Below are 25,680 nucleotides of genomic sequence, written 5' to 3'. Positions count from 1 at the left end.
TAAAGTAACCCTACCCAACCCTGGTAGGTAACCAACAAAATCAGCAAGGGATCAAACACTTTTTACTTTCACTGTCTATAATAAAAATCTCAGCTCTGGCAGAGTGGTGTCTGTGTCATCCTCATATTCGGGTACTTTACCAGAGACCTGGGAGTTTGAGGGGTCTGAGCAGTATGTTAGCCATTCCTTAGACAGTTCTCTTCTGGACTGAAGTTTCAGATGTTGTTCCCGGGATCTTTTGGAGCCACTCTTGTGGTCTGGGGTTTACTACCCCAAGTTCCACCACTGCTTCGGGAACCACACTGGCCTTGACCTTCCAGCTGCTCTTTCAACCCTTGGTACTTCTCCAGTTTCTCCCTTTCCTTCCTCCTGATATTGGCTCCAGCTTGAATCACCAACCCTTTTCTGCTCTTTGTCCACCACCACTATTTCCGGTTAGTTAGCCTCAAGCTGCTTGTCAGTCTGGTATCTGAAGTCCCACAGCATCTTGCCCTTCCCTGTTGCACTTAGCAACCTTCTGCTGTAAGTCCCTCTGGGGTTTGGGTACTTCTATGCCATACTTGTTTCTAATGTTCCTGTATAGTATCCCAGCGACTTTGTTGTGCCTCTCTGTGTACGCTGATCCAGCTAGCATCTTACACCATGCCACAATGTGCTGGACTGTTTCTGTGGCGTCAGTCTGCATCTCGGGTCTGATCTAGAATGATATATCCTGGCCTGTATGGCTAACAATTGGATTGTTGCCACCCTTTTCAAAGAGCGGTAAACTGTTAAATATGATCATGTAACCAAGCTACATAAATTGCATACTATATCTGAAAGATGCATTTTATTCAGGTAACATAAATTATTCAATACATTTTTGACCTGTCTGTGTCAGTTTTACCTTATATTGGCTTTGAAAAGGTGGGGCTAAAATGTGAGGTAAATAAGATAAATTTCCTTTTTTATGTGTGTGTGTTTGAATACAAATATTTTGGTGTAAAATCATGCAGTACTAAAATTCAATTTATTGGGCCTGTCTTTCATCTGGCCCCTTCTCCGTACTGGTTTAATTTTCTCTAAAGGCTTTAATAAGCTAGTTATTAAACCAAATTGTATTAGAAACCCTCCTATGCATCAACATTTGTATTGGAGCTCCTTTCATGAACCTGCCATTTAAACAGGGGAAATTGTTATATGAGAGTCTTTTTTTGTCTTGTCCATTGGTGTGTTCACTCACCTGCTTTAATTTCTGTCATTAGGAACGCCAACGTCGCTACTTGAGCCTGAGTCCTTGGGATAAAGCCACCCTAAGCCTGGTACAATGACACAAGAATTACAATTAACAATACAGTATCTCCAATGTATTTTTCCCGTCCTTTAGGGTCGTGGGATTCTCTCCAATAAGACGGCCCGCACCGTGGCCTTCTTCTACACCCTTTTCCTCCATTGCTTGGTCTTTTTGGTGCGTCAGTATTTCCAACACAAAATTCATTTTTGACGCACATTTAAAAATGTCCTGTTTTTGGTCAAATTTGCTTCAGGTACTCTACAAGACTGCTTGGAGCGAGAGCATTGGCAGGGACTGCTCTACTTACTGTGCTAAAAAGTAAGTTGTTTATTTATTAAGTTTCAATGTTATATTTATTTTTTAGTATCTGTTGTAACAGGCATAATTATTATTTCTATGCTTTAATTTATTTTTGTTTCTTGTATTTTCACAGTTTTATATATATATATATATATATATATATATATATATATACACACATATTAGTTTTGTGTTGTACTTTATCCAATTTTTTGTGTTGTCTTCAAGTTTTATGTATTTTGTCTGTCAGTTTTTTCATTTTTCTGTCATTTTGTCAATAAATTATTTTTTTTGACCTTTTTATTGATTTTCTTTTTATTGTAATTCCAGTTGTATTTTTTATATTGTTTTTATCCCTGTGTATGAGTTTCTAAAATCATTTGCTTTTATTTTATCATATTGTCTTTTTGTTTCTATTTTTTTTTTAAACTTTTTACCAAGCACTTTTTTTTGATTTTGTTTTTTATTTTAATGTGTCCTTTTGGTTTGTATGTTTTTTTTTGTGTTTTTTTAATTTTCCTTTTTATATATTTTTATTTTATTTTCATTGAAATGTTTCCTCTTGTCTTTGATGTTCAGTATTTCCTTTTTACTTTGTTTTGTACTTTTATTCCACCCCTTTTTTCATCTACCATATCTCTTTATTTTTAATCTTTAAAGCAAATCCCCTTTATCAATTCCAAGATTGCTATATTCAAATTAAGAGATTTCTTTTTTACTGTTTATTGTTACAAAGCTTGAAATTCGTTTTATTTTGTTTTAATTTTTATGCTATTTGTTGTAACAGGCAACAAGCTTGATTTTGCTTTTGTTGTCATTATTTTAACTTTTTTAAATTTATCTTTTCTTATTTTATTTTATCTATACACACACACACATATATATATAATATATATATATATATATATATATATATATATATATATATATTTCTTTTCTGCATAGTTTTATTTGGTTAAACTAGTTTGTAAAGTTATATGTAATTTAATATATACACGTGGGTTTTTGCCCACTGATATGTTTCATTTCATAGCCTTTTTTAAATTATTTTGTGAATTGTGAAGAAATAATTAAATTATTTGGTTTTATAATTATGCTGATGCAACATTTAGTATACGTTTTAAAGCTGATAGCCTACACACACACACACACTAATAATCTTAGGTTTTGCCAAGATTTCTTTCTGTTCTCTAATTTATCACAAAGCTTGACATGAATTCATAGATTCATATAAATTAAGGAACTAATTGTTTTCTATTCTTCTCAGGTACTCGGACCACTTGCATCGTTTCCATGAGAACGACCAAAATCTTTGAGGCGGTGACGTCATTCGTCGATTTATTTTGTCCATTTGGCATGATCTTTCTGCCATAATCTTACTTCCGGTTAAATGAAATTATTTTTTGTTGCAGTTAGAGAAAGCCTCCGCTAGGGTGCAGTGTTGCTTCGCTATTTCCCATTTTGCCCTGCCTCCCTTTACCATTTATTGAGTTGCAATCAATCCTCCGAGAAATACTGGTAAACTTAATAATCGTTTTTGAAATTCCTGTTTTTTTCTTGTGTGAGTAGGGGAGTGTAGTTTGTAGAGGTTATATTTACCAATTTGCCAATGATTTTGATTTATTGTAATCGTTGAAACAAACGACCTCGTTATGGTTAAGGCTAGTTGAATTTCAAAATCAAAGTTTAGCTTTATCAAGGTTGACACACATTAATAAGACAAAGACGTTTATTGCTATAATAATCTATAAATTAAAAATATTTGCATGTAACTCTACATATTGTATCTTATATGTAATGCTCATTTACTCCAATAAAGTCTATACAGCATTTTGTGGTTATGAATGATCTCATCAGTTTTGTTCTATTGTTGTCATGAAAAGTTTGCAGTCAAATTCATGCTAAATGTGAAAACAAATGTTGCATTTTGTCATGAACCGGAACAGGAGGAGAACCAAAATGCATGACGTTCCTCACACAAGATTAGATTTTACGGGAAATGGGCAGTCATGCATGTTAACCCAAACACCAGTGATTCGGCGATCATTGGGCGGAAGACGTAAGGCAGGAGTCTGGTGTGGAAAAATAAGAAGCCAGAGGCCGACGAGCTCGATACCAATTGCTCGAACAGATATCGGACGGATGGAGCGATATCGGACAGGACGAAACAGACAGATTGATATCAAAACTGGATATCGAATTCAAACAGGAAAAACTAGACTGGAACAAAACTGAAGATCGCTATTAAACAGGACCAAATAGACGGGAACAATACCAGACAGGAAACACAGGTAGGGAACGGACAGAGTCAAAACCCACGTCTTGCAGGGCAGAGGTTTGTTGACGGACTGACAGGGTGAGTGAGAGCACTGAGCTGAAGTAGAAGGGAAGCCAATCTGTCAACGAGCCGCAGCTGGCGCCACACGGACGGGGCCAATTGGGCGCCATGGCAACGGTGACATCGTTTCGAGAGAAATCGTCAGTTTGACTATAATTGATTGCGATTTAATTTGTTGTTTTGCCTTATCCCCTTTTACTCAAAGAATCTATATTAGAACTATGCAGTGTCTGGGGCAAAAATTCACGTAATTTTGATTTTTAGTAATTGAACAAAAAATCGAAACTCGAACCCGCCTAAATGCAGACTTATTGGGATGAGCGGCCATCTTGCCCGATCAGTTAGCTTAATTTCGAGAGCGATAGTCAGTCCTACAACAAGTGCTTAGGATTTAGTGTGTTTTATTTTTTACATTTTATTTATTTTTTATTATTTTTACTCTATATCCAAACAACACAGTGTCTGAAGCAAGAATTTGACTCATTTTCGCGTCATTTAACCTGAAAAATCAAAACCCGAACACACCCGAATAATAGCCGAGATGTGCAGGCATTTTAACTAATCTTGCTAGGTCTGTAGGCATACATTTGAAAGAGATCGTGTTAGTCTTATAACACATGTTGATCATTTGTGATTTTATGAGTTTTATTGTCTCTTTACAATAATGATGGCCCCCGAGAAGGTCATTGATAAGGAGAAGGAAGACGGTGAGAGCAATGATCAAGTAGAAGAAGGAAAATTATTGTAAAATACGAAAATGGTTTACAATGGTCTGTCATCAAACTGCTGCTAAAAGGTTCAGTAAAATTGTTGTATATTATGCTTCATCTTTCAGGTAATTCAGCCATGTCCAAAGTCAGGCCCATGGTCCACTTATGGTCCGTGATCACATTTTTACTGGCCCTTGGTCTCTGGTCATAAAATTAATATGTGGCCTTCAGGGACAGCCTGAGCCTTCATGGGGCCCCTTATTACTTGATCTTTTGCATACCCCCTAGAGCTCATTCAATGTTCTAATCCAGGGATAGGCAACTATTTGAAGTCGGGGATCGTCGCATTGGATCCCAAATTATGGGCCGATCTTGGAAAAAGATCCGATTTTTAAATTCCGGAATGAATATACAATATATATTCAGTCATTTGCATGTTATAGTTCTTTTGAACTCGATTAGTCTGATCAAATTGGGTTTGAAACGATCAAAATTAAAGCAAAATAATATATAAGTTGGTCGACATTTAGTTATCAAGCGTTACAGGAGCTTTACTTTTTTAAAAGTATTTCTTTTAGTATTTCTGTTGTAGGACTTTTGTTGAACTTCAGAAATCGGTAGATGTTGCCCTCAGATCGGTAGGCGGGAGAATCGTAGCAAAAGCGGTAGTCTCCCGACCAAATTGGGAGACTTAACAAGTGTGTTGAAGTTCAGGAGTTTTTGTAGTATTACTGTAGTTTTATATTTGTACCATTTCTGCAGTAGTTGTTTTTTCCTTTAGTAGTAAATTCTTAGTATTTCTGGAGTATTTTTGTTGTTGTATTACAGTACTCTTAATGATTTCTGTGTTTTTGTAGAAATACTCGTATTATTATTTCGTATTTTTGTACTATTTCTGTTGTATTTTGTAGGATTTCTATTGTAGATTTTTTTATGTACATCTGTAGTATTACTAAAGCTTTATTTTTGTAGTATATTTGTGGTGTTCTCATGGTGGAAATTTTGCAGTATCGCTCTAGTATTTTTGCTGTATTTCCGTTGCAATACTTCTGTGATAGTATTTCTGAAAAAATATTTTTCTGGTAGTGTTTTGTATTATAGTATTATGAATTGAAGTATTTCTGTAGAAGTATTTTTGATGTATTTCCAAAGCAATATTTTAGTAAGATTTTATAATGTTTTGAAGTATTCATATAGTATTGTTTTTGTCATATTTCTTAAGTATTTTTGTCATATTTCTGTAGTATTTTATATCATAGTATTTTTGTAGTATTTCTATATAATAATTTGCTTTCAGAATTAAAGCAAAATAATAAAAGAGGTCCCTGTTTTTAAGCACTATATTTGATACATAGTTTTGTAGTATTTCTGTAGAAGTTTTTTTGTTGTAGACACACGAAAGTAATAATGGGGACAAAGTTGGCGGGACAGGGGCCATGAGTTTGGCACATGCTATCCCCACATTTAAATAATCATTCTCTAGGTAAGTGTTTAATTATTATTTGGTGTATTTATGATTTTGGCTGGCAACCAGTTCAGGGTGTCCCCTGCCCACTGCCCGATGATTGCTGGGATGGGACCAGCCCCCCCGCGACCCTACTGAGGATAAGCGGTACGGCTAATGAGATGAGATGATTTTAGCTGCATGTTTATTCATATTTTGTGTATTCTGGAAAGTGTAGAAATGTTTAAAAGTAAATACTATGATGAAAATTAAACTCACATTTATCGAGGGCTGGTGTGATTTTCTTATATTAGACAAAAAAATGCTCCGTCAGTAATGTAGTCCACAATCAAATCAAAGCATTTTCTTTTTAAGGTGCAGCACTTCATACACTTTGCATGTGGACACATTTTATTCACCGGTGAAGCATTTTAAAACTGAACTTCTCACCCGTACTCCTTCCTGTATCCTTGCTTAAGCTCCGCTCAAATATTTACAACCTGATGTTCCTTTGCGCAGCAATGCAGGGTCAGCGGGAGTGCTGAACTCATCCTGCAGCCAGGAAGAAGATGAGCAACCGTTGATGAACTCGCTTTTCCTATCTAGAAGGTTTCATTCATCATGTAATGTTATGTTTTAATGATTTTTATGAATTGTTTAATACATGAGTGCTTTTTGCCCAATTGGATTCATGCGGCTGAAGATGTGTTGGATTTTTTTTTTTTTATTTGTGTGATGCAAAACATCAAACATACTTATAAATGACAAGCTTACAGTTTAGTAGACACTCAAAATAAGGAGAGAAGATATCAATGGATTTTAGACTTGCGAGAACAGAAGAAAGCCCAAACCTCAGATCAGAAATTCAAACCTGTTCTAAAAGCTCTCTGTGAGCCCTTTTTTATTAAAGCTCCTCCTCAAAAGCCGATCCACCCTAAAGGGTGTGGATATCAAAGAACGGCAACATGTTAGACCAGTAGTGACAATGATGTAAACGGTTCATAATAGTGCAAATAACAAACTACAGTCCAATCATGTTAATTTGTGACGCTCTTAATCACAAGGACTCTCAAAGGGCTGCAAAAAACACAGACTATTATGACACCATCCCCTGATCCAAAACCAACATGAGAGCAAGGAAAAACTCAAAAACCTCAACATAAGGAAAATGAAGAAACCATGAGAACGCACCGCACATGAGGTGATCCCCCTTCCAGGATGACCAGGCTGCAATGGATGTTGCAATACCAATGAATACACAGATATTGCCAACATAGAATAAAGGTTATACAAATGGTATAGAATATAAGTGTGTTTTAAGCTTAGATTTAAACATTTCCACTGAGGTTGCAGATCGAATCTCAGGGGGAAGAACATTCCACAGCACCGGGGCCCAAATGGGGAACGCTCTCGAACCTGCGGATCTCTTCTTGGCTCTTGGGATCACGAGTAGACCAGCATTTTCATAGTAAAGGGTCCGGATCGGAACATTGGGGTAACTTAAATCTTAAACATATGAGGGAGCAAGTCCATGCAGTGAGAAATAACAGTCAACATAATAAACTGGTACTTTTTTGTCCAATATTAAAGACTGAATAAATCAATCAATGTAATATATGAAATCAAAAACATTTTTTTTTACAAAGTCAAATACTGTATTATAGGGATTTCCCCAACTAAACACAATGTATTTTTTCACTATCTTTGAAATATTCGTAAAGCATGTATTTTTTAAAATTTTTGTTTTAAGTAATTGCTTTGAGTTTATTTACTTGGTTTTTTATTTTTTGTCGAATGGACGTTTTATTTTTTTAAGTGCTTTCTGATTTTTGTGTTTTTATTTGTTATTTTGTGATATTAGGATCTGTGTTTTCATCATGGACATATGCTTTTGTTTTGTTTTTGGTTTTGTGTTCCATTGTTAAGGTTTTACTTTGTTATATAGCTGTATATTTTAGTTGTTTTTGAATATTAAGTTTTGTCCTTTTCTATCAGACTTTTTGTTGTTAGTTTCTTTACTTTTTTGTCGATATTTGTTTAACAATGAGTTTTATATATATTTTTTTTTTTCCTAAAATGATTCGCTTCATTATTCTAAGTTGGTTTCTGGTTTGTGTTTTTATGAAGTTACATCAAGTTTTGAAATGATTTTTTTTTTCTTTTTTTTGCCATTTATTTATTGTGGCTTCCTGTATTTCATTTCGTTATTTTAAGTTGGTTTTTTGGTCTCAACCCAATTTATTTCTAAAGCTCTTGAAAAAAGCCACAGCTGAAGAAAAAGCGTTGAACAAAACAGTTAACACAAAAAAAACTTATAAAACCATAAAACAATTAAAACACAAACGATATAGAAAAGAATAACATCATAAAACAGGACAGAAAAAGTCTTATGTTGGTTCAAAATACAAGGAATAAAAATGGGTTTTAAGACTAGTATTGAAAATGTATATTTCTATGTGTTTTTTTAAGCATTAAAATGATTTCGTTTTCTAATTCAATGTGTCCTCTTTTTTTTTCATTCATTCATTATCTGCATCGCTCATCCTCATTAGGGTCGCAGGGGTGCTGGAGCCCATCCCAGCCATTTCCAGGCAGTGGGCAGGGGACACCCTGAACTGGTTGCCAGCCAGTCGCAGGGCACACAGGGACAGACAATTCGCTCGCTCAATCAATCACACCTAGGGACAATTCGGACCGGCCAATTAACCTGACATGCATGTTTTTGGAATGTGGGAGGAAACCCACGCAAGCATGGGGAGAACATGCAAACTCCACACTGGGGGTTTGATCTCATGACCTCAGAACTGTGCCGCACACGTGCTAACCACTGAGCCGCTGTGCTGCCCCTGTGTCCTCTTTTGTCTTACATAATTCAATTTACTTCCCATTAATTTATCCATCCATTGTCTGCACTGCTTATCCTCAGTAGGGTTGCGGGTGTTCTGGAGCCCATCCCAGCTATCCTTGGGCAGCAAGCAGGGGACACCCTGAACTGGTTGCCAGCCAGTTACAGGGCACACAGAGACAGACAACTCACCTGCTTATGCGCACCCAGGGACAATTGGACCGGCCAATTAACCTGACATGCATGTTAATGAAACCGGTGTGCCTGGAGGAAACCCACACAGACACGGGGAGAACATCCAAACTTCATGCAGGGAGGCTGGTAGCTGGATTTGAACCCATGACCTTAGAACTGTGTCGCGGACGTGCTAACCACTGCTCTGCCGTGCCGACTCTTTTGATCTATTTGTTTTTATATTTATTTTTTTCCACCCCTTTTTGGGAAATTTTTTATTTTACATTTTACGTTTAGCTTTTCCCTTCATATACCTTATCTTAATGGCTCATAGACCCAGTTTTATCAGTTTTCCCTCGTAACCTGTGCTTTTTTTTTGGCAGGCAAACCCCAAATCGCTTTAACCCTAGAACACGTTCACTATAAATAGTAACACCATTAAATTTTGCTGGGTAATTATTTGACCCAATAGTATATACCCTATAAACACTACTTGTCATAAAAGTGGAACAAAACATGAAAACACATCATAAATTAGTGGGGGGTTTTCTATTTTCAACTGTAGTATGAGTAAAATTGAATAGGAAAACAGGAATAACATAAAAACATGCTTTAAAAATATTTATTGGGAATTCTGTAATAAAAAAAAAAATCCTAAAAATAAATCGATAATGAAACTTTGAAGAAGTTTTTTTGTTCCACCGATTGGTGAGAAATTTGAGACGTTCTGTATATGGTGAAGGCACAGACCCCTTGACATACATACTGCTAGAGAGAGGCACAAAAACACATTATTTTAGTAAGTATAAATGACATGTTCACTCTAACAAAGTTTCCCCAAAAGAACTTCCATTGAAATCAACCTTTCGAAATTAGATAAAACTCGAGAGGGAATATTATACACATTACAGGCCCACTCTTGCGAACCTTTTCTTTAAAGCGGGGCTGGGCATTTATTATTCACATTTATGAATAAACGTACATGCAGACATCTACATGTTGTAATCTTTGTACATATATTTTTTAAAATAGTTTCATCAAATTGGTTTTGAAAGCAAAATAATAGGTTCCTTTTTCAAGCACTATATTTGACACATCATTTTGTAGTACTTCTGTGCTATAATTTGTGTAGACACACAAAGGGGGGGGGGGGGGGTAATGGCACCGCCCATAAAACTTGTACTATATTTACTATAAATATATAATATAATATTATACAAACATATATATATAAAATGTCATTATATTTTGGCCATTCTCATTTGGAGGTCCGCATGTAGTTTGCCAAAGGCTCCATTGTACTATATTTCTATAAAACCCACTTCATTCAATCATTCATTCATTCATTCGCTCTCTTCGTCATTTGCTCTTTCCTTTGCTTTCATTTACTCGTGCATACACTCATCGATTCATTTCATCTCATTTCATTCGTTCATTTGCTCTTTCATTCATTTGCTCTTTCGTTCACTCAGTCGCTCTTTCATTTACTCTTTTATTCACTCATTCATTCATCTCATTTTATTCATTCATTCCTTCACTCTTCTATTCATTCACTCTTTCATTCGCTCTTTCGTTTGCTCTTTCATTTGCTCTTTCATTTACTCATTTATTCACTCATTGATTCATTTTATCTCCATTCATTCGCTCTTTCATTTGCTCTTTCATTCATTCTTTCATTTACTCCTTCATTCATTCGCTCTTTCGTTTACTCTTTCACTCACTTATTGATTAATTTAATCTCATTTCATTCATTCATTTGCTCTTTAATTCATTCACTCTTTCATTCGCGCCTTCATTTGCTCTCATTCACTCTATAATTTACTCATTCGCTTACTTATTGATTTATAATTTCATTCATTCGCTCTTTCATTCATTCATTCACTCTTTCATTCATTCACTCTCATTCACTCACTCTTTCAGTCACCTATTCATTCGCTCTTTCATTCATCTCATTTTAATCATTCATTCCTTCACTCTCCTATTCATTCACTCTTTCATTCACTCTTTTTGTCATTTGCTCTTTCATTTGCTCTTTCATTTGCTCTTTCATTTACTCATTTATTCACTCATTTATTCACTCATTGATTCATTTTATCTCCATTTATTCGCTCTTTCATTTACTCATTCGCTCACTCATTGATTTATCAATTTCATTCATTCTTTCGCTCTTTTATTCATTCATTCGCTCTTTCATTCAATTACTCTTTCATTTACTCATTCATTCACTCATTGATTTATTTTATCTCTTTATTCGTCTGAGAAGCTTAGAGACGTTTTCTCATTTCATCATCCAAACTATTCTCCCTTTTCTCCCTCAGCCCCCGACTCCCACGCCCCCTCCCCTGTGGGTGTCGCCATGGAAACAGAGTTCCCATGTCAGGTGGTTCAGTGTTGTTGCTCCGCGATTTGCTCTGAATCATCAGGTCACGTGCTTCCGGGATCAGACACTAAAGACCTCTATGAATAGTTGGCCCTTCAATCGGCCCCTTCAAAATAATTGCCTGTCTATTTCCTGCTATCTCTTTCAATGAGTATTAGACTCCGATCTACTGCACGTTGCCCACGTGTAGTATCGTAAAGTGTGCGAACGCCCTCCCCCCCACCACCACCACCAGTCCCCCCTCCCCTTGTTGTGTATAATGTCAGCGACGTTGCTGAGCTATTTTGGGGCCAAGTTGATGTGCGCGGGGCATCTTCTGAAGGAGAGAAAGCGAGTGGGAGGGTGACATGAATACTGAAATGTGGCTGCGAGCAACAACCCGGGGATCATTGCGGTGTGGGGGGGTAAGTTGGTGTTTACTCGGCGAAACAACATAAGCACAAACACTGGTTTTCTTTCAAGGTTTTTGTGAATCAAGGCACTCTTAATTGGAAAAAGGTCGAGAGGAACACTATAGCAAATGGGAAAAAAAATAAGTATAATTCGAGGGTGGAGTTTATTTTTTATTTTTTTACATAATGTGTGCATAAATATACACGTACAGTATAGAGAGAGAGAGAGAGAGAGAGAGAGAGAGAGAGAGACAATGAAAGACACACAGAGAGAGAGCGAAATACAAAGAGAGAGAAAGAGAGATACACACAATGAAAGACACAGAAAGAGAGAAAGAGACAGAGACACACAATGAAAGACAACAAGAGAGAGAGAGAGAGAGAGAGATACAAAGAGAGAGATACAAAGAGAGAGCGAGATACAAAGAGAGAGCGAGAGAGAGAGATACACAATGAAAGACACGGAAAGAGAGAAAGAGACAGAGACACACAATGAAAGACACAGAGAGAGAGAGAGAGAGAGAGATACAATGAACGACAGTGAAAAAGAGAGACAGAGACACACAATGAAAGACACAGAAAGCAAGAGAGAGAGATACAAAGAGAGAGAGAGAGAGAGAGAGAGAGACTGAAAGAGGGACACAATGAAAGACACTGAAAGAGAGACACACAATGAAAGACACGGAAAGAGAGAAAGAGACAGAGACACACAATGAAAGACACAGAGAGAGAGAGAGAGAGAGAGAGAGAGAGAGAGAGAGAGATACAATGAACGACACTGAAAAAGAGAGACAGAGACACACAATGAAAGAAACAGAAAGAGCGAGAGAGAGAGATACAAAGAGAGAGAGAGAGAGAGAGAGACACACAATGAAAGACAGAAAGAGAGACAATGAAAGACACAGAAAGAGCGAGAGAGAGAGAGATACAAAGAAAGAGAGGGACACAAAGAGAGAGAAAGAAAGAGAGAGGGACACAATGAAAGACACTGAAAGAGAGAGACAAAGACACACAATGAAAGACAGAAAGAGCGAGAGAGAGAGAATGAAAGACGCACAAAGAGAAAGAGACAGAGAGGGATGGAGAGAGAGAGAGAGAGAAACTGAGCAAGACAGAAGTAAGGAATGAATGAGGAAATGAAGGAAAGGATAGAAGAAGGAAGGATACAGAAAGGAAGGAAGAACAGAGGAATGGTAGAGGGAAGGATGGATGGTCGAAAGATTGAAAAACCCTGTAATATGCCAACAACAACGGCGATCAGATGACAAAGGTGCTGCATCTGAGTCAGACCGGGAGCTTGTCCTGCATGGTATCCATGTAACCGGTATTTGTTTCATGTGGCGAAGCAGAGCCTTACCCTCACAAAACAGACTGGATAGGGATGGGCGCCGCCAAGCCGTACTTGCCCAAGACACACCACAGGAAGTGGTACCCTGCTGGTTAAGGGATCCACTGAAATCAGACAATATTTGAGCTCCCGGTTTTAATCCACATCAAATTATTCTTTCCGGCAGAAGGGCGAGTACGGATAAAATGAGGGGAGGGGGTTCAGGCAAGAGGCAAAGACCCGTTATCCCCTCAAGCCCACTGCCCCTCCCTTATCTCCCTTGTGCCCCCGTCATTTCCTTCAAATCTCTGCGAGCTGATTGGCCGCCGGCTCTCACAATAGCCGGAGCCTTCAAAAGCACCTTCCGCAAAGGTTATTTCTGGTCGACCTTTACAAAAGGGGAAATATCTTACCCATAATTCTCGGCGGCGAGCCTGCGAATGTGGCCGTTCCACCCGCGGCACCACCTGCCTTCCGCTGGCCCGGCCCCTTGTTGCCGGCCCCCCGCCCTGCGCTCAAAGGCCCTCTTTCAATCCTCTCAGAGGGGATTAGCCCCAAAGAGCAAGACCCGGTCCAGGACTGGGAGGTATACGCCAGTAAAACGTAGAATGGGGACCACGCACGCGGCGTTTATACCGTTCCTTTTCTGCGTTTCAAATGATTTTCGGTGAGGAGGAGGAAGATGCTTTCTCTTTAGCTTGATTTCAGCTACGTTCATGAATTGCGTGGGGTTAGCTCATTGCGCTTAAAACCCCCAACCCCCAAAAATGAATCTTTAATTGATATGGACTGCTGCCATGTTTGCTCTAGAGTGCCTTGGGAGTATTGACTCTGCGCAGGGCACACGGAGAACACCCATTTTTTCTTGTTGTCTTCCTTTTTGTTCTTTTTCTCCTTGTTCTTCTTCTTCTTCTTGTTCTTCTTGTCTTTCTTCTTGTGCGTCTTCTTCTTGTCTTTCTTCTTATCCTTCTTCTTGTCTTTCTTCTTCTTGTCTTTCTTTTTGTTCTTCTCATTTTTCTTGTCTTTCTTTTTGATCTTTTTCTCCTTCTTCTTCATCTTGTCTCTCTTCTTGTGCTTCTTCTTGTCTTTCTTCTTCTTGTCTTTCTTTTTGTTCTTTTTTCTCCTTTTTTTCTTATTGTTCTTGTCTTTCTTTTTGTTCTTTTTCTCCTTGTTTTTGTTCTTCATGTCTTTATTCTTGTGCTTCTTCTTCTTGAATATCTTCTTTGTATCTTTCTTCTTCTCAATTCTCTTCTTATCAATATTCCCCTTCTTCTCAATATTCTTCTACTTCTCAATATTCTCCTTCTTCTTCCCAATATTTCTCTTCTCAATATTCCTCTTCTTCTTTTTAATTTTTAATAAACACTGTACCAGCTCAGTAGCCTAGATGGTAAGGCGCCCGCTTTGAGACTGGGAGGTCGGTGGTTCGCGCCCCGGCCGAGTCATTCCTAAGACTTAAAAAGTGGTCGGCGGCGCCCTCTGTTGGCTGCGGCTGCATCGGCTTGCTACAACGGGTCAGGTGCAATCGACATTTCGTTCTGTGTACATTGTTACACAGAATGACAATACAAGGAAATTATTATTATTATCATTATTATCAAACAAGAACCTTCTTGTTCTTCTCTTTATACATCTTCTTTTTCGTCTTCCTATACTTCTTGTGGTACTACTTGTTCTTATCGTTCTACTACTTCTACTTAAACTTCCAATACTTCTTATTAGTATACTGCCTTTAACTTTTATACTTCCACTTCATACACTTCTTCTCATACTTGTTCTTATTATTAGTTTTACTATTACTACTAAAATCCCTACTAGTATGTCTCTTATTATTATTTTTATTATCATTATTAGTATTTTGGGGCTGTGACTACTGATACCAGGTATCAGCATGAGTGCTGAAGGATTTTATACATTTTACTAAAAAGGATTTTATACGATTAAATACAAGTTAAATTTATCGAGTGCAATGAAGATTTTCACTGAGTGGGCTTCGGGTCACACTGTTCCAAATTCGGAGTGTTTTGGCTGGGGAATTTTGATAACAGGACTCTGACGAAGGACGTCAGGCATTCTTTTGATAAGCGCTCTGCTGTTATGCGTTTTTCAGACATCGAGGCGAGGGGGTGGACCCCACGTGGGGATTTTCCTGGCACACCCATGGAAGGAGCCGGCACACCAGCTTGCAGAACAAACATGGGCTGAGGAGGAAGCAGAAGATCGAGAGAGGAGGCTTGACAGAGACTCAACTAATTCGACTAATTCGGCCATATATTCGATGGAGTTTAATTGTTTAAGAAATTAAATCTGCCCCCGTGTGGAAATGCCGGTCTCTTGTTCATTTTTCCATCAAGAAACGAGCCTGCATTGTCAGGTGAATGCAGGTTGTGTTTGGTTAATGGAGTCAGATAACTAATCCGAACAATTTGGTAAACGGTACATTTTAATATTTAATTCCTAACAGTGCGGATACCATTCTTGAACGAATTCCCAATGGTAGCCGTTATCAGTATCAATATCTGTTGGGCACACAACACAGGAACTTGAAATCAAAAAAATATATGTTGTCATTAAATATGTGCAATATTGAATATACTTTTTATTTTGGGATTTAAAGATATTATTTTAAAATAATCAGATTTTTTGCAAAGGGAAAGAAATTGTGCAGACTAACGGTATTAGTATGTGGTATCGGTATCAATGATTACTCGAGATTTGTTTATCAGTATTGGTCTAGATCAGGGGTCGGCAACCTATGACACATGTTCCACCAGTGGCACACGAGCGCACGGCAAAATAATAATGACAATTTTTTTAAAATGCGCATTTTTACCTGAAATTTAGACATTTTCAGTTGTGCGCTGTTATTTAAACGCTTTACGGTAGCGCCCATCCTTCTCTGCTTCGTGTGTGTCTGCGCTGCGCCTCGCAGAGGAGGAACGATCCGTGTTTTAACTCATACCCGCTCCTCCAGCGAAAAATTCTGGTTCTTTTTAGCTTGCGCAGACAGATGACTGGGGCTTTCTGCAAAAAAATGACCATGCTGTTTGTGCATTATGCCTCTAGAGCGTTGTACCTCGCACATCAAGTGTTAAACATCATTACGAGACGAAACAAGAACATGAATTCAAGGATGAGTCTGACATGGAGGATACATTAAAAGGCGCTTTGTCCAGGTACGGCCAACAAACACAGAATCTGAAAACCTTTGTCACTAAAATCACCACCACAGAAGCAAGTTATCACATTGCTCACTGCATAGCAAAGTACGGAAAACCATTTAATATCTGCGACCAAATCAGCTGTTATTTCTGTTTCACTTATTTTCAAGTAGCCTTCTGCCTTGCTGCTGTTATTTCAAGTTTTGATATTTTCTGCAACAAGATATGATTGATGAATGGTATCGTAGCTGTCCGTATCACTTGTTTTGGATTATAGTTCAATGTTGCTGAAGAATGGTTGATTCTGGTTAATTCTTGTGGTTAAAAAGTCATGGATGGCTAGGGGCCTTTCCACATGTTGCTCACATCCATTTTTTAGTTTATTGATGAACAGGAATAGTGGAAGATAAATTGGTCGGTTATACGATTTCCATGTATGTAGGTTGTATATCCGGACTGGTGTTAAATTACAGCTTCGTTGGACATAAAAGAAAAAATGTTGTGCGAGTCATTGATGTGGCACACTGATTTACAAGAAAATTTTAATGTGGCACCCTACACCGAAAATGTTGCTGACCCCTGGTCTAGATAGATAGATAGATAGATAATTAAACAAATAAAACTTTACTCAAAAAGAGCAAAATTATCCAACATGGATGATTCGACTAATTCAAATACTTTTTCTTAGTATATGATCAATTAATAATAATATTTTTTATCACATTTTATCAAGACTTCTTCTTTAAAAATAAGAAAGTGATATCCAAAAAGGGTATGAATGATTTTATACATTTGACTATAAAGGATTTTATAAGATTGAATACAAGTTACATTTATTGAGTGCAATGAAGATTTTCACCGAGTAGGCTTAAGTTCAATGAGCAGTGAAAGTTTGGGGCACCCTGGTAGGAAGTGTTGGTTACAGGAATGGCGGGAACGGAACGTAAGGCTGATAAGGTAATCAGCACATCCGACGACGCAGAAAGGCCCTGATGACGGCAGGCATTGTTATGAGAAACGCTCTCCGCTGTTTTGAGTTTTCCAGACATCGCGGCGAGGTGGTGGAGCTCATGTGGGGCTTCATTGGCACGCCCATGGGAGGAGCTGGCACACCATCTTGCGGAAAGACGTGGGCGGAGAGGAGAAGCGAGAGGACTTGAAGAGAGGGCTTCCCAGAGACTCCGACGACACTAATTCGACTAATTCGGCGGATTTCGATGGAGTTCACTTGGTTAAATTGTTAGAGGAATTAAACCTGCCCCCGTGTGAAAATGTCGGCTATTCGTGTTCATCTTTTCCATCAAGAAACGAGCGCGCATTGTTGCGTGAATGTAGGTTGTGTTTGGTTAGTCAGATAATTAATTCGAACATGAAATGAAATGAAATGAAATGATCTGCATATAGCGTTTTTCAAGTCAAGACTTCCCAAAGCGCTTTACAGTGTGCTTCACATTAGCGGCCGTGCAGCCATGTAAGGCGCTAACCTGCTTATTGGGGGTATTTGGGGTTCAGTGTCTTACCCAAGGACACTTCGACATGTAACACGGACAAGCCGGGATTCGAACTGTGATCTCTTGATCCCAAGACGAGCGCTCTACCTCATGAGCCACTGCCGCCCCATTGGAACACTTTGGTAAATGATACAATTTAACATTTATTTCCTAACAACTGAGTTGTTAGGTCTGGGTCAGCAACACGCGTCTCTGGAGCCTGGAGCTCCGTTTGATAACGGAAAATGATCGTTTCTGAAAGAGGGAAACATGACACAAACATTCTCAATGTTTTCTAATTAGTATAGATGTACACAGTGTATATACTGTACATACATTATGTGTTGGCCTCGTTTTAAGGCTCCAAACATATGTTTTTGTTGGTCCAATATGTCTCTTTCAACGTTTTGGGTGGACCCATTTGCTCCCTGGATAGATACTCAATGCGTCAAGTATCTTTAATTTGAATTTATGAAACAATAAAACTTTCTTTTCCTTCAAAACAAAAGAAACGGTGGTACACATTGTTCAATTCTAGTCAAATATGCGAATTTGTTTAACATGGAAAAATGTTTCAAACGAGCAAAAATTGATTTATCGACATTTCTTTTTAATTACTACTTTTTTGATGACCCAAAAAACATTCAACGTCGTCGAAGCGGGCTCCATTCTACATTTTACGTTGACAGAGTCAAACCGGAAACGCTTGTCTCATGTCCCTACCGCTAGCTTGCCTGACACACACCGACGTTCTGGCTCAATCACTCGCAGCAAGGCTGCCCGGCTCGCAGTGCGTCTCTTGCTGGGATGGAGCACAGTCTCGCGGCTTCGTCCACGGAGCTCACCCGGGCGGAGTCTTAAGACCCCCAAGCGTGAACTTTTGATTGAGAGGAGCCGCATTGGCGTCGTCATGACAGCAGCCCCGCACTGAGGTGAGCCCCGCTTCGATGTGACAGCATCCTTCTTTCACGCTCTCGTGTGGGATGAAAAAGACGAAGGAGGAGAAAGATGCTGGTTTGTTTGGAATCGAATGTATCGCAAGAGAAGATAGCTCACTTTTATGAGGCGGAGATGAACCAGAGGTAGAAGAGCAGGGGGGTCAAGATGCTGTGAGGGGGTGTGGGTCTTAACAATCCGTTTAAGGGGGTGGGGGGTCTTATTAGTCCAAGTCTGCAGCTTGTGGTGGTGCACGGGTGGGCGTCGTGCTGCATTTCTTCTCCATTCATGTCTGCAGCTTGCATGTGTGAGCCATTCAAGCAGCCTCCATTCATGAAGTCCAATGTTGGCAACGGAGAGGCCTCCACCAGCCAGGCCTGCAGCTGCTGATGTTGCTGCTGGCTTTGCTATCGACTTCCTATCGGATGTCCTTTAATAGGACACACCGGCGTGTTTTCATCGAGCCCGGTGACAATCCATAAATTAAAATCAAACGAGAAAGGGTTACGTGCAGGTCAACTTAACTATTATCAAGTCCGTGGTTCGAAAAATATATGAATGAAATCTCACACGCCTCCCAAAGTACCTTTTACTTCGAAAGATGTTCAAGAATTCAGTATTTGAAAATAGATATCCATATATTTTTTTTAAATTTATGGCTTTCAGACGGAGCACAAAACAAGAACATCGACTAAAAGAAACAACAAAATATGTACACAAAAACAGAGCTTCAATACAAAAATACAAGGGTCAGGAACCTTTTTGACCCAAAGAGCCATAAAAGCAAAAAAAAAAGTTTTAAAAAGAAATTGAGAGAGCCACATGATTTATTTTCAAAATTGAAAAAACTGCCAAACACACTCTCTAGAGAAAAGCTAATTCTTCAGCACATTTAATTTCACTGTGTGTCATTTAATGATTTAATCAAATGTATGAAATGATAATAATGCCAATCCCGTGTCCCAAATCAATGTAAATATGCCATTTACAATTTTTCTTCCACCTTCAGTTAAGAGTGCTAGGCAATTTTTTTCCATGAAATTTCTCCTTGATAACGGTTTCAAAACAATGTGCATGCAAAGTTCTTTTGTAAAAATGTCACAAAGTACTGCAAACTATAAGCATATCGTTATATTCACTTTCGGTGTAGACTGCACTGAGCGAGAGAGAAAGAAGGAAGTGCTTTGCACTGTGTGTAGCGATCCGCCCACCTGTACTGCTCACCCAATCAAAGTTGTTTGCCAGCGTTTTTATTCATCAATTTAAATGGTTTCTTATCGAACTTCTGCATTAAGTTGCTTCGGCTTTATATGGACCAAAATAGGGATGAAATCACCTGACTTTGGAACGCCACAGAGAGATGTGCAATAGTTACATTTTATTTTGGAGCCATATGTACTCATGAAAAGAGCCACACATGGCTCCGAGCCATAGGTTCCCTATCCCTGCAACAATATAATACATTAACATGTGCTCAGAGGCGTAGGCTGGAGTTTTAACTTCCTACCCCTATTCTGGGGTGTCCAACTCATTTAGCTCCGGTATAAAAAGTGTGCCTTAGCTGGAGGGATGGGTGCAGTGATGATGCGTGCAGCAGAGTTATAAACCAGCTGATGTTTATGGAAGGACTTTTGAGGTACATATATATAGAAAAATATATATATGTCACGACCAATGTTCCCTTTAATTTTCCACGGGTATGAGCATTCACACAAAGTCTGTGAGCAACGCTTGAAGCAACAGTGAGCAACAGCAATCCCAAGTGTGGCAACTAATCCATTATCAAACATGTCCAAAACTTGACATCAAGTTACATTTTGCTGAGTTTCCGGCAATGCAAAATTATTTTTCACTTTTGAAAGAATTGACTAATGTACGATTGCAAAGGTTGCAGGGCCGTTTGTTTTTACAATTCTTTCACAAGATTTCCATTTCTTTTATTCCTGGTATCTTTTGTCGCATAATACTAACATTTTTGGGGGCTTATTTAGGCGGTTGCACGATACAGAACTGTATTTAATTATTTTTTTTAGTGGAAGTACAATGTTGGCAACAAGATTCACTTGATATAATTGGAAATTATTTAAACGCAACACAAACTTTTTCTTTTCCCTGTTTTTTTCTACTTTTTAAAAAATTCTCATTGTGTTTTTTCCTAGCTGTTGCTTTTTTCTTGCTTTTTGGTTCTCTATTACCTTTTTTTCCCTTTATTTGCTACTTTTTATTCTTCTGGCTTTTTTCAGAATTTTTCCTGCTCTTTTTTTTCTCTTTTTCTCTGTTTTTGTTTTGTTTTTTTCTCAGCTTTTCACTACTTTTTCATTTTGGTATTTTTTTTCTTTTTTGTTCTATTCCCCCCCTTTCCTTTAAGTCATTTTGTGCACAATTTTACATAATATTTGGTCGTGTAGGGATTAAAGAAGCAAAAACAACCTGAAGAGCCGTTTGGGACCCGAAAGAGCCGGTTATTTTTAGTGAGCCGAGCCGAAGAAGCCGGTTCTTGAAAAATTCTACTGACTTTACTCAACTTCATTCTACTTCGACAATACCACATTTAGAACACAGCGTCAGGGGAACCCGTGTATTTTACCTTCATGCACTGCAACTTTGACTTAATTTGCTTTTTGATTAGAAATTTCGAGCCCTCATTTTTGTGAGCTGGCTAGATTTTCTTGTGCACGGAAAAGCTCTGATAGTGCGCAATTGCGCATACACGCAGCTTAGAGGGAACATTGGTCACGACCAGAACAAACAGGGGACCCAAATGCGTAATGTTCATACAACACTTTATTAAGGAATCGGGGGGATCCAGGAGAAAGGAGTAAACAGCTATCTGGTGCTCGCTGAGCAGGTGGAGCAGGAAGCCACAAGTGGTGAGGCGGGCAGCGTGATCGTGGATCAGAGCAAGTCAGGGAACCGGAGACGATCGGGAAGCCAGGGGCAGTGGATCGATAGCAGGAATCAGGGGAAGCTGGGGGTCTTTTCGGCGGCTCACAATTAAAATATGCAGGCCGTGAGTTTGACACAGGGGTCAGCAACCCAAAATGTGGAAAGAGCTATCTTGGACCAAAATGATTTTTGAGGTTTTTTTCCTGAATATTTTTGTTCTTTCACTAAGATTTAATCTCTTGTAGTGTTTATAACCTGTGCATTTTTTTTAACAATGGAATTAATCACTAATACAGTTTATTTAACCCGAGGAAACCCATGCAAACTGGAAAGTGACAAAAATAATTGATTTAAAAGTTTTTCTGTTTTTAATTAATTTTTAATGACAATGTTGACCTCAAAATGGAAACTTCCCTTTTCGATTTCATATCCATTATTTAAAGGAGCAAAAGCGTATTTAAACTTCTACAAAGACACCCAGATGATATTTCTAAAAAAAAAAATGGTCATACTTTTATTTTAATTAAATAACATCAGAATGGGTTTTCTCAATGTTCTCTGGTTGTTTATTGATAGTAGTTAAATATAGCAATTTAATAAAGTGATTAAATATAGCTTTGGGAGTGGCGCTTAGCTCAGGCCACAACTAGCGGACATATTTGAAATGGTATGTCCTTGTTTGACGCTCACCTTCTCTCGAAGTCCTCTCAGAATTGTCTCGTGCCAAATAAAAGGATGTAGTGAACACATTTGGCACGTGGGCCAAGGTCACTGTACATATAGTATGACACAACAGTAAATGAAGAGTAAATCAATCAAGTTATAAATATCATATAAACACAGTAGTGTTAAAAGGGGGCGGTAAGTGAGGCAGATGGTCAAGAAAAGGCAAGTCTGAAGAGGTGAGCTTTGAGTCCCAGAATTTCGGAAGTCAGGCGGCAATGAGTTCCAGAGCTGGGGGGCAGAGCAGCTGAAAGCTCTGCTCCCCACGGTGCTGGGGCGGGCATTGGGTATAGTAAGATGGAGGGAGGAAGATGATCTGAGGGTGGCGTGGGAATGTGAAGGAGGTTGGAGAGGTAGGGAGGGCCAAGGTTATGAATGGCCATGTAGGTATAGAGCAGGATTTTGGAATTGATTCTATGGTGGATTGGAGCCAGTAGAGTTGCTGAACGACAGGGGTGATGTGATGGCGAGAGGGTTTTTTGGAGATGATGCCTGCAGCAGAGTTATAGACCAGCTGATGTATATGGGAGGACTTTTGAGGTATATATATATGCCAAGACCAGAACAAATAGGGGACCCTAATGCGTAATTGTCATACAACACATTATTAAGGAATCGGGGGGATCCAGGAGAGAGGAGTAAACAGCAATCTGGTGCTCGGAATAGGAACCCCTCACAGCTGGTGACAGGTGGCGAGGCATACAGCCGGGGTCGGAGAGCAGAGCATGATCTGCTCTCCGACTTGATGATCCGGCTATCCGACTTGGATCATCAAGTCGGATAGCCGGACAGGAGAACGAAGCGTGGTCGTGAATTGGAACAAGTCAGGTAGCCGGGATAGGAGAGCGAAGGGTGGTCGGGGATCAGAAGCAAGTCAGGGAACCAGATGCAATCGGGAAGCCAGGGGCACGGGATCGATTGCAGGAATCAGGGGAAAGAATCAGGCAGGAAGATGAGGTGGGCAAGCAGGTCACAGGATGCAGGAACAGGTGGGAATCAAAACGGGAACCAGAGTCAAAAGTGCTTGCCTTGCATGTGCTGAGGTTCGCTGACAGACTGTACCAAGAGTGACTGGAAAGTAAGCGCTTAAATAGGGAGAGGGATAATTAGGAGACGAGTGGCAGCTGGGGCTGAAGGAGTGAGCGCAGGTGAGGGCAATCAGCGGGCAACTAACAGGATCATGACAATATACATATTGGCTAATTTAACCTCAGTTCTTATAATAACCACTTAGTAATAAAAATGTTAAATTATACTTTCAGAAATGCATATCAAACTAGTAGCCCACACACTAACCAGTAAAAAAAAGTAACTCACAGCTTAATACAAAAGTTAGTGTTCCCTAGTTTAAAACAGCCCACCAATTGGAGTTGGATTTGAGAAAACAAACCACTGAAAAACGGTGATTTTGTTTTAAAAATGTTATTATAAAAATGTGTTACTTTGTTTTAAAACACCAACATTTTATCATGAACTTGCGGCTCATTTTGCTTGAAACAACCCATCAATTTAGTTTTTTTAAATCAACTTATAAGTAAAAAGAAAAAGTACTTGATACTGATTGAAGCCCTTAAAAATGAGTAAATAATATTGCTGTATAATAAACAAAGACAATATAATTAATAGCAAAAAAAGGAATTCCTCTGAAAAACGAGTGAAGAGGTTCGTTTTCGATTGACTGAGTAACTCATACAACCAAAAGCAAAACATTGAACATAATAAACTGGGCCTTTATTGGTTAAGAGACAGTAAGGCAGATTGTGATTGATTGTTGGTTGCTAGGCAGCATTAGGGTTTGTACGTTTGTAAGCAAATCCACCACACGGGTTAGATAAATGGCGTTAGTTTCAACCTTTAAACCGAAAAGCAGTTTTATCTGTCATGGTACGGATTTTTGTTTCAGCTACTTTGTTGCTAGGCAGAGCACATAGGGCTTACACGGGGCTCCTGATTGGTCAAATACAATGTCACCAGTTTCGACTGTTTTTCCTTAAGTATTATCATCGATATGTTCTTTCACGTGACATGCATAAATTATAGTAAGGCAGGGATACATAGTGGAAATTGAATCCTATATATTTAAGTTTCAAGCAATGTCGCCTCACATTTCAAATAACCCTTGATCTTGCTAACAGATTTTTGCTTCTTTTATTTCATTCGAACCACACAAATAAACAGGAAAATGTCAATTGATTCATTACAAAATAGAAATTCCGTATCAAGCTAGCGCCGGTTCTTTGATCCCGCTGCTTGTTGCTAGACGGAGCTCAAAGAGCTCAAGGAGAACTGTCCCACATGTCAACAACAAAAAGTTACGGCACTTATGAAGTAAAAATAGATACAACCGCAATCATAAACAGATGCTAAACGGATCGTGTCAATCAAAACGAAACAGTTCAATGCCCGATTGTTCCGTTATAGGCAACGGCGTGTCCGCTGAGTGTATCGGTTGCTTCTTTGTGTCTCGGCCAGTGATAACTGCGAACAAAGGTGTTGCGCTTCTACTCGTTTTTGGGACCCCGCCGTCATCTGCAAAATGAATTAGAGGACGTGGTGGGTGAGTGACAGGAAATGGAAGTCAGTGTCGGAATGTGCGTCTCCTACATGTTCTTCTGTCCTCTGTCCTTTTATCACTTGCTGCCATATGGACGCTTCCAATCGCTCTCTAATGAGGTCGGGATCATTTTGTATCGGTACGCTCGCTTGGATCCGAGACATGAACTTAGTCACTTTGTATTTAAAATGTAAAAGGGACTTCATACTACCTCTGAAAACCAATTAATTTTGGCCTGCCAATTCTACGTTAGTGCCATTTATGGAGAACAGTAAAAGTGGAATGTTACTACCTCTGCTGAAAGGTCAGTGCCTGGTCAACTTTGTGCCATAAACTGCCCATAACATTTTAAGACAACGTGATATTAAAAAAGCAAAAAAAAATCTCCAAGTGTTAAAAGAAGTTCAACAGTTTCACCCCTAACAGCTGATAATTGCCAGTTCGACTATGCACTATTCAATTTTAGCGCTGTTTATATCAAATAGTGTGCTGTATTTCCACATTTATGGTGATTAATAGGGACCAGAACCCACTGTGATATGGGAAAATCCGTGACGTTTCTCTCTCAGCCCCCGCTCTCAGTAATAGTCAACAGGAGAAAATGGATTGTGGCTACAAACAGTGCATTTAATTTTAGGTGTTCCACAATAGTACTCCTCAGTGATCTAAACCCTACCAATCTATACTATAAACAATAATCGAACAGGGATAATGGATCATGGCCACTACTGTGCCTGTCCGTTTAAG

General features: G+C 38.8%; 1 protein-coding gene and 1 long non-coding RNA gene across 2 annotated transcripts in view; one reads left to right on the top strand and one right to left on the bottom strand.

Moving 5' to 3' along the window:
• Positions 1 to 13,908, bottom strand: LOC148357938 (uncharacterized). Its single transcript, XR_015851462.1, has 3 exons — positions 13,597 to 13,908; positions 1,223 to 1,298; positions 1 to 1,151 (listed from the first exon to the last, which is right to left on the bottom strand). It is a non-coding gene; the product is annotated as an uncharacterized LOC148357938 (long non-coding RNA).
• Positions 13,909 to 18,585: 4,677 nt separating this feature from the next.
• Positions 18,586 to 25,680, top strand: part of sh2b2 (SH2B adaptor protein 2) — a 42,421-nt gene continuing 35,326 nt past the window's right edge. Inside the window, exon 1 of the mRNA XM_088346319.1 lies at positions 18,586 to 18,766. The gene's annotated coding sequence lies outside the window, so the exon portion shown is untranslated. The remainder of the gene's footprint in view (positions 18,767 to 25,680) is intronic.

The sequence above is a fragment of the Urocampus carinirostris genome, chromosome 10 (assembly GCF_059441175.1).
Source record: "Urocampus carinirostris isolate Australia breed hairy pipefish chromosome 10, RoL_Ucar_1.0, whole genome shotgun sequence".
Lineage (NCBI taxonomy): Eukaryota > Metazoa > Chordata > Actinopteri > Syngnathiformes > Syngnathidae > Urocampus > Urocampus carinirostris.
This window is presented reverse-complemented; position numbering and strand designations above follow the sequence as displayed.